The sequence below is a fragment of the Lampetra planeri genome, unplaced genomic scaffold, assembly GCF_965212315.1.
Source record: "Lampetra planeri unplaced genomic scaffold, kcLamPlan1.2.h2 scaffold_1013, whole genome shotgun sequence".
NCBI lineage: Eukaryota > Metazoa > Chordata > Hyperoartia > Petromyzontiformes > Petromyzontidae > Lampetra > Lampetra planeri.
In genome coordinates this window covers 24,324-34,635 of record NW_027613722.1, presented here as the reverse complement: position 1 = coordinate 34,635, position 10,312 = coordinate 24,324, and the positions used below count along the sequence as shown (strand labels likewise).

At 43.4% G+C, this 10,312-nt stretch overlaps 3 non-coding genes across 3 annotated transcripts; 1 reads left to right on the top strand and 2 right to left on the bottom strand.

Moving 5' to 3' along the window:
* Window positions 1–921: 921 nt before the first annotated feature.
* On the bottom strand, window positions 922–1,003 carry TRNAS-UGA (transfer RNA serine (anticodon UGA)). The gene has a single exon. It is a non-coding gene; the product is annotated as a tRNA-Ser (tRNA).
* Window positions 1,004–6,129: 5,126 nt separating this feature from the next.
* Window positions 6,130–6,346, top strand: LOC144738476 (small nucleolar RNA U3). Its single transcript, XR_013589274.1, has one exon. It is a non-coding gene; the product is annotated as a small nucleolar RNA U3 (small nucleolar RNA).
* Window positions 6,347–7,004: 658 nt separating this feature from the next.
* On the bottom strand, window positions 7,005–7,077 carry TRNAK-UUU (transfer RNA lysine (anticodon UUU)). The gene has a single exon. It is a non-coding gene; the product is annotated as a tRNA-Lys (tRNA).
* Window positions 7,078–10,312: the final 3,235 nt, after the last annotated feature.

Below are 10,312 nucleotides of genomic sequence, written 5' to 3'. Positions count from 1 at the left end.
CCCGTGGTCACTCATCCCAGCGGGCAGCAGGAGAAGAGGGCGGTGTAAGGAGAGAAAACAAAAGCGGGACTGCCGGGCCGGCGTCCTCACACGACTGCGGAGACGACCACACAAACTGCCGCTGCCCAGCAGTTTCCTCTCAAACGCCAGGTCCCTTGCAAACAAGATGGATGAGCTGAAGCTTCAGCTGGAAGTAAACAGACTCGTGCGGGACTGTTGCATTCTGCTGATCACAGAGACCTGGCTCCACTCATCCATCCGGGACTCGGCCATTGAGCTAGCAGGCCGCACCGCCCACAGACACGATAGGAACTGCGACTCCAGTAAGAGAAAGGGAGGTGGGCTCTGCATCTACGTGAATAACAGCTGGTGCACAAACGCCACTACCATCGACAGGCACTGTTCTGCAGACCTGGAATTCATCACGGTTAGATGTAGGCCCTTGTACCTTCCGCGTGAGTTCACCGTCGTCCTGGCAACCGCGATGTATATCCCCCCGGACGCTAAAGCTAGCATAGCTATTAGCCTCCTATACAACGCCATCAGCCGGCAGCAGAACGACCACCCAGAGGCAGCACTTGTGATAGCAGGAGACTTTAACCATGCTGATTTGAAAGTAGTGCTTCCACAATTCCATCAGCACATTAAATGTGCCACAAGGGGAGCTAAGACCCTGGATAAAGCCTACTCCAACATCAAACATGGTTACAGGGCCACTGAAGAAGAGATCTCCCCCCATAACTCAGACTGTGACATCATGGCCCGACGGTGCCCTCCCATCAGTTGCAGGACTGACACTCTTAGTACATGAAGCCCCTGCTCATTGAAGTAGTTGATCAGTGGAATCATGGTCTTGTGAAACGACACTCGGCTAGACGAAGAGAGACGATCCTTCTCAGCGTGAGCCACCACCAAAAGCAGCGTTGTTGACAGGACTCGAACCTGCACAGGGAGACCCCAACGGATTTCAAATCCGTCGCCTTAACCACTCGGCCACAACAACCTATTGTTTTTGCATTATGTTGACATTTTCCACTGGACTGGGCAACGGCCACACAACCAACGTTACATTTACATTACATTTGTTTCGGGGTGCTCTTGACTGAGAATTTTATGAGTAAACTCTTAGTCGTCAAAAAAATTGGTGATTGTTGAAAATATTTTTGGTTCCTGGCCTCAGGGTCTTTCTGTGCGGAGTTTGCATGCTCAACCCCGCATCTGTGTGTGTTCTCTCCGGGTACTCCGGCTTCGTCCCTCCTCCAAAAGCATGCTAAGTATAATTGTCTACTCCAAATTACCCTTAGGTATGAATGTATGTGTGAATGGTTGTTCACCCGTTCACCCACTGACAGCTGGGATCGGTGACCTGTTACTGGAATAAGTGGCAGAAGATGAATGAATGAATGTTCAAAAGAATGTCTCCAGAAGAAAGAGAAGTCCAGAATGGGTGAATGTCCTTTGGAAGATGACCGAGGGGGATGATGAGAGAAAGAAGATGTGTGTTGAGTGGGAGGAAAGAAGAGAAAGAGAGGAGACAAGGGAGAGAGAGCAGCAGGAAAGAGATGAGAAAAGGGAGAGACAGTGGCAGGATGAAGGAGTGGTTTGAGAAGCAGAGGGAGTGTTTTGCGAAGAGAGAGCAAGAAAATGCAGAAATAGGAAATAATTAATGAAAAGATAAAGAAATAATCCATGTATGCAATGGAATTGTAAAATGTTTAAGAAAATATAGTTTCATAAAACTTTGGTCTCTGCTCTTTTTTTTAGTTATAATAAAGTTCTTCATAAAGCCACCAGTTTGTTTACATTGTAGATTAACAACTTTTAACTGCATGGTGGAACACATCGATACAAGCATCGAACAAAAATCATACCAACTTAAAAACTACATCAGAAACAAAAAAAAACTATTTACAAAAAGTGATCAGTGTCAAAATCTAATTGGCATCTAGGCATGGATACCCCCCATCGCAAATGATGAACCACCCAGGAGGTGGGTGGAGCTGTACACAGCATCAGATAAGACTGTATGCAGTGATTATGGCAAAGGAAAATGACCTGTAAAGCATATCATTTGTTTGAGCCTAAAGTTGTAATTTCATATTTGTAGAAAAACATTATTCACAACATTACTTGGATGAAAATGAGTGTTACATATTTGCTGTACAACACTGATTTCCATCCATATCTGTGAATGTATTAATGAAGCGTCCTTTGCGATCACAAACCACCTGGTTGACAAGTTTCCTGTCAACAAAGAAAAGTAAATAAAAATAAGTCACAAAAGTTTACATCAGGTTGGGCACTATATCTCTGTGTGAAGTGATGATTTGTATCTACCTTACCTGTTCAGGTAGTCCTCCTTATTTGCTGCAGTGGCTTGATCCTCACATGTGTCCTATCATATACTCCCAGCAAATTAAATGCGTATTGATCACATGACCATCTTCAATATTTCATCTTTTCTTTCTATTTCTAATTCTAACAGCAGCATAGAATTATTAAAAAAAGTAAGTATTTTTAAGGTGGTAGTCTTGCACATTCAGGGCCCACCGCATGAGCTGTTGATTGTGGTTATACATATGAGACAGGAAAGTGAGAGGGTTATGTTCAGTAAACGCTGTGACTGGCAAAGAACTGGACCCGAGGTATACTTCGAAGTGTTGAAGTGCCCACAAAGCAAGAGTTTCCTGTTCGATGGTGGAATAGTGAACCTGATGTTTATTAAACTTTCTGGAAAAGTATGATATTGGATGGTCTATGCCCTCAGCATCCTCCTGTAATAGCACAGCACCGGCCTCAACGGCGCTGGCATCAACCTCCAATTTAAATGGGCGCAAGAGATCAGGCGCAGCAAGCACAGGAGAATGGCAGAGGAGCGACTTGGCACTGTCAAAAGCCTGTTGGCAATCAGATGACCACACAAAGTTGAGTTTTGGACTGAGCAGGTTGGTTAATGGGAGGACCACCGTGGAGAAGTTACGGCAAAAAACTGCGATGATAACCGACCATGCCAACAAAACGACGCAGAGCTCTCCTAGGGGAGGGCACGGGGAACTCCAAAATCGCAGAACCTTTAGCCTCCATGGGGCTAAAGTGCGGATGATATAATCTGTGTCACTAAGACGTTCGGAGATGACATACGGACCAGAGAACTTGGCTGAGAGCGCAGAACCGGGAATGGGCAACAATGCTAAAACTTTATCACCAGTGTTAAACTGTCGGGAAACAGCGGAGCGGTCAAAACGACGCTTCATAACGCTCTGAGAGGCAGAGAGAGATTCTCTCGCGAATGAGTGGGCACGGTTGCAGACGCTCACGGAACTTACTGACAAAGTCCAACACATTTGTCGGAGACGAAGAGGCAGACGACAGAAACTTCTCCTGCAAGGACTGTAATGGACCACGGGGCGTGTGACCAAAAACGAGAGCAGCGGGACTAAAGCCGAGGGATTCCTGTACGGCTTCACGGGCTGCGAACACAACAAAGGGGATTCCCTCATCCCAACTCAGGGCAGTCTCAAGGCAATATTTGCGAAGCATTGATTTTAGCGTCTGGTGCCAGCGTTCTAGCGCGCCCTGAGACTCTGGATGATAGGGACTGGAGACAGCGTGCTGCATATCTAAAGCTACTAACACCTGTTTGAACAAGGTGGATTTGAAATTTGTGCCTTGATCGGTCTGGATTATGCGAGGAAGGCCGAATGTGGAAAAAAAACGTGTTAAGGCTTTAACAACGGATCGGGCTGTGATGTTACGCAGCGGAATGGCCTCAGGGAAACGGGTGGCTGCGCACATGACGGTAAGCAAATATTGGTTTCCGCTTTTAGTTCTGGGTAAGGGTCCGATACAGTCATACATGATTATGCGCTCAAATGGTTCTCCTATTGCAGGAATGGGATGTAGGGGAGCAGGAGGAATGACTTGGTTTGGTTTACCAGCAATTTGACAGGTGTGGCAGGAGCAGCAGTACTTTGCGACATCAGACTTCAACCCAGGCCCAAAGAAATGTCTTAAAATGTTTCCATATGTCTTTGTAACACCAAGGTGCGCAGACCACTGACTCTCATGTGCTACTTATAATATATGTGACCGATACACAGAGGGCACAACTATTTGGAATACAGCACTCCAATCAGAATCAGAGAGGGAAGGGGACCATTTACACACCAAAACGCCACCATCTAGTAAATAGGTTACCTTCTCATCTCTTGTTTTGTCAGCACTCACCACACTTGCGAAGCATTTCTGTGGCGTCGGATCCGCCCTTTGCGCAGCACACAGGCGGTCTCGAGACACCGGGAGAGACGAGATGTCAGGAGAGGTTGTTTCGGGGCTGACAAGATTCTCCTGCTCAGCGGCAACTACACCGGAAGACTCAGCAACGTTCTCTGCCGCCTCCTCCGGCTCAACCTCTGCTGAAAGGACAGGTATCAGAAAACTGTCGGTGAGAGGGATAGTGTCAGGATTAGACAGGAACACAGGAAGGAAACAGAATAGGAGATGAATGGGCTGGTTCTGTTTCACACTGAGGGATATTTAATACCTCCAGCACAGGTGTGACTTTACCACCAGCGATGTCGTTACCCATTAGGAGTGTTACCCCTCGAATTGGCAGCTCAGGACAGACAGCGATAGGAAAAAACCCACTTATCAGTTTGGACTGGATATGGATGCGATGTACTGAACGAGGAACATAACCCATCTCGACACCACGCAGAACAACACTGTAACCACAAGACGAGTACTCAGAAAAGGACAGCGCGTCAGCAAGGATCACAGACTGGGAACCACCAGTATCACGGAGAATGCGCACAGAACATTGGTCATCAGGCTCACCTGTCAATGAAACCATTCATTCATTCATTCATTTTCTTCCGCTTAATCCGGTTACGGGTCACGGGTGTGCTGGAGCCTATCCCAGCTGTCAACGGGCGAAAGGCGGGGTACACCCTGGATAAGTCGCCAGCTCATCGCAGGGCCAGTCAATGAAACCAAGGCATGAAAAATGCACGGTTTGAATCCGTCATCTGGTGTTTCCAAAGAGTGGAGAAAGTTCACAACACATTCCTTTGCCGTATTTGGTGCAGCCACAGCACGCATTTCTCACCTCACACTGTACAATCACAGCCTGGTCAGCAGGTCTGCTTTGATTTTCTAGTCAGATTTGTGTAGCAACTCCTCCCTCCTTGTTATGCTTCTGGATTGAAAATAGAAAGGTTTTGTCTTGAATCGACGACAGACCTTTTTCTCTTCAGTCTTAACTGTATTGCTCTTTGGGCACAATAACGTGGAATCATATTATAATGTTTGAGTGCAGCAACAACACACAAGTCAACAGAGCAGTTCAGGTTGATGGACTGCTAATCCCTTGTGATCTGTAATCATAGAAATAGAGTATATTCTTTATAACACACAAGTTCCTCTATCACAGCCAGAAAGCAAATCTATATCTTTTAAATATTTCATTTACTCAAGAATAGAAAGATCTCTTGAAGAGTCTGCATGACTCCTGAGCACTGCTTTATGTCTTGAAAGGAGCAAAGAACACCTTGTCACTGGCCACCTTGTCTTGACATTACTTCTGGCTGTGTGCTGGTAAACCTAAAGAACGGGAGAAAAAGAAATTGACCCAGTGCTAATTGGCTGATAAAACAATTCCTAAACAATGCTGTGTCACAAATCACATACTTCCATACTTAAACTGAGTATTTTGAGGACCCAAGCGCATTCACACCAAATGACTCCAGATATTTCAAGGATCTAAATGAACACTGTTCACCTGCATGAGCTACACAAACTCACTTAAAATGTGTTGGACGTCATTTGAAAAATTAACTTTTCATTTAGTTTTATTCATGTATCCAGGACTAATTCAGCTTGACCGAGGCTTGTGTCTCGTTGGTGTTTCAGTAACTGTAACACTGACCTTTTTTCCTCTTTTTATTATTATTCCTTTCCCACTGACCTTCGCTGTGTTGCTGCAGTCACAGTTGTAATGTCAGACGCTGTGATTGGCAGAGCTGGATTTCCATAAAAACATGGCAGTGGAGTGTATTGATCCCAGGAAGGAACCCTGAGTGAGAGTCACTCTGTAAGGAGTGAGGTTCGATTTCAGTCCCCTGACATATTCAGACTATACTTTCAGGGATCATTTCTATAGCTTCTGCCTTAAGAAATGTGTTTCTTTTAGTATTTGGTCTCGCTAACCATGATGATGAGTCATGACGTTCCTCTCTGTGCCTGAGGCTGACAGTGAATAATGATTCACCTCATGTGTTCACCGTTGTTGATGAGTTCTTGTTGCTTTTTCCTGAAGCAACAATGGGAGGAATGTGTCCAGAGTGGTTGTCCGTTGTTCAACATTTCTTAATGCAGATATGTAAGAAGCAGGACATCAGTATTGCATTGTTTTATGTCAGTTTGTGAGAGAGAGCACACTATAGATAATGTCATGCATCTCTGGGTATATATATATATTTTTAAAGCATGTTCATGCACAAAGCACATTAATTTACAATCTGTACTGTTATCACCTACAGTATTTTAACTCAGCATTTTTTTGAGTTTGCTATAAACTTTGAATATTTCACATCCCAAACTCTTCCTCTACATTCTGATTGGTTGTCGTCCTCCGTCTTCCCTTTTGTCTCCTCATCCAGCGCTGATTCCCTGCAGCTGGGAAAGAGGACATTCCCCGTCCTGATGGGGGTTCCAATCTCAGCCGTCGTCGTATGGCGCCGCTATCCGTGGTTCTGAAGGGCAAAGCTCAGGGCTGTAGGTGAGAGCACAGAGCTCTCTGGGGTGCTGATGCCCTCACCTGCCTCACTCTGGGGTTGCCACAATCTGGACGTCCACTAGAGGCAGCAGAGTAGCCGAGAAGACATAAGACAGCAGCAACCACTAACTGGGCACAGGTTGTATCATGAGCTGACTTACCAGATACTTCAGGTAAACTGTACATGAATGTTGCACGTAAGCAGGTTAATGTTGCTAAATGAAGTCATCACCTGCACAGGGACTCGAACCCTGGACCCTCAGACTAAAAGTCTGATGCTCTACCATCTGAGCTACACAGGCCTCGTGCTCGTCAACCCGTATTCAGTTTGTGAAGAAACTATGTACATGAGCTAAATTGTTGCATCCACAGGTTTTACATTTTAACACAATACAGGGCTAGTCGTGCAATTGATCACGCCTCTGACATCAGATCAGAAGATTGTAGGTTTGACTCCTGGCTACTTGTCCAGATCTAGGATTCTGCTGAGAAGGTTCTATCTATCTGTCTAATTTCCTTGAATCCTTCAATCATTTTCTTGTGCTTGCACTGGTTACGTGTCATGGTGGTCCAACTGAATCTGACTCCAATTTATTAGCGTGGTCCAATATCGTAGACAGCTGGCCCACATGGACAGGTGGGTGTAATGGTTATCTCATCCTCCTTTAAACTTAAAACTTTTAAAACTGGGTGGAAATGTTCTCTTTATGTCACATTGGCCCAGATATTTCCCATAGCTACCAAATGTAGCTGTTGAATAGGAATAACCAAATCTTAAAATGTGATTCATATTCAAGTCAATTTTGCAACATTATCAGTCAACTGTGATGAGACTGTTTGAAAAATGATGGTTATTCCCACGTAACATTTTATCCACTGTACTCCTGATAAGACCAACTCAAGGACACTGGCCACTTTGACAGAAACATGGTTCTCATGGTCAAACTCAAGAACTGCAGACAAATCCAGCTCCTCACCTCAATTTGTGTCCTGCAAGAACTAGTATGAGATTATATTTTTAGAATGTAATTCTAATTATATTTTTATAATATAATTCTATGCTACTTTACACATGTAAGATGTCCAGGCATAATTTCCTGTCATTCACTGTGTCACTAACTCTTTAATTCTGCCAACAGCCAACACTATTATCTGTCTTTTAAAGACTGGTTGTATTGTATTAATGAACCAAGATTTATGAACAACAGGCAAAGTTTCTGTATATAAGTTGTTAGGATCAAGCAAGAACAGAACCTCATCAAACAAGAACAGAATGACTAAACACCCGCTTATTTATCAAGAAAGATTTTACATTTCCCAGCTTTTACATAAACGTAAGTATTTACAAGGACAAACTTCACACATGTTCACATTGACATGTTTACATCTGTTGACATCTGTTTACAGCTGCACAAAAGCTGAAGAGTCACACATCTATTCACTGTGTAAACCTCTGGATCTTCAGACTTTGCTTGTCACTTAAACTGCAAGAAAATGAATGACAACATTATTTAACGTTGTGACATGTGCTCAGCTGGGTGAACACACAAGGAAAAGAGGAATCAGAGGCCTACCGAGGATCAGGATTTCAAGCTGATTGAGCATGATGGAAGTAGCATAAGGTTGAGGAAACTAACGTATTTTGCAATACAGTTAAGACTGAACAGAAAAATGTCTCTCGTCCATTCAAGACAGAACCTTTCGATTTTCAATCCAGAAACATAACAAGGAGGGAGGAGTTGCTACACAAATGTCATTCGCAAAGCAGACCTGCTGACCAGGTGGTGATTGTATAGTGTGAGGTGAGAAATGCGTGCTGTGGCTGCATCGACTACGGCAAAGGAATGTGTTGTAAACTTCCTCCCACTCTTTGGACTCATTATCTGTCAGTTTACATCTGTTGAGTTTTACTTAAGCTTTACATTGTAGTACAGTCTGAATTGGCACTATACAAATAAGCTCTAAGCTTTGTGGCTTGTTGGTCTAGTCGTATGATTCTCACTTCGGGTGTGAGAGGCCCTGTGTTCAATTCCCAGACAAGCCCTTAACGCAGTTGTTATCTGTCCTTGTGTTTGTTCAAGTATGAGATGTCACATGCATTTCAGGAAGTCTTTATTAGGCTGCACTGAGATGATTACTGTATTTTAATCTCCACATGAGGTCAGTACTGTACCAACACTACACTGTACACACCAACACTTTGGTACCATGTGCTGACCAACTCAGCGAATTGGCCGTATTTCTGTCAGCATCATGTGTGGTCGCCCAGTGTTCAAAGCCTGTACTACAGACTTGGAGAGCCAAAACATTCATGATATAAAATTGCATTTTGTTTGTCATTACTTTAATGAAATGTGTACACACTGCACACTGATGTTGTGAAATGATTTCCTGTTGATAGAATCTTCTTTGTTCTCCAGTGGAGCTATCACAGGATGAGAGTCTCTTGTATGCAGCCGATTACACTGGGGAATCCTTAAATACATGTTGAGTTCAACCTTCATTTCATTGCACCTCATTAATAAATGGAGACATCATTCATTCATTTATTCATTCATTCATTCATCGACAGACAACCATTCACGCACACACTCACACTGATGGACAGTTTAAAGTGACCAATTAACCTCAGCCTGTTTTTGGAGGTGGGAGGAAACCAGAGAACCTGCAGAGAAACGACACAGACATGGTGAGCGCATGCAAAGTCCATGTAGAAAGATCCCGGGCCATGAAGCTAACCACCACACCACCATGTCACCCTCGGACACATCATATCTCATATGTTGTTGTCTCATATATTGTCCCTAAAAACCAGTCGACTGACACAAAAATGAAACTTAAACTGACAGTGATTTGATTGAAGTCAGATGATGAAAACACTTATAGTGAGTACATGCACAAGACATGCACTGTCTCTGTATCATTGTGCTTGTAGTTGAATACAATCTCTGAACCCAGTATTGTGCTTATGTTCTACAACTCACGCAAGATGGGAATAAAAGAAAAAGGTTTATTTTCAGGTATTGGTGACTTCAAGTCTAATTTTAAATTCAGTTGAAACCGGCCTCTCTTGTTGTTTGTGCTGTATACTGTGTGTAGGGAGGCTACTGCACCTATTAATTTGTTCATTTGTTGTGTATGGATTTGTCCTGTATTTATTGCAGTGTACAGACATATGGGGTGTATTATATATGGATAATGTGCCTTGATTCTGGGCTTTCTATCATGTAGAGTCATTGAATGACTTCAGTTTTGAAAGGACATGATGGTTTACCTGCATTCATTGACCCTTATCCAATGAAAGAACATCATGTTACTCTTTGATGCGTAGTTGTATTTTTATGGGATGTATATTTGACTTATAGTCAATGGGAAACTGTCTAATCTTAACGATTTGACAAATTATCTAATGATTGTAAAATGATCAACAATAATTTATCTACAAAGATTGAAACCAATGATCACAAATGTTTAAATAATGACAGTGGGTCTAGTTGAATGTGATAACAATGTGTAGTTGGCAGTGAAGTGCCTATT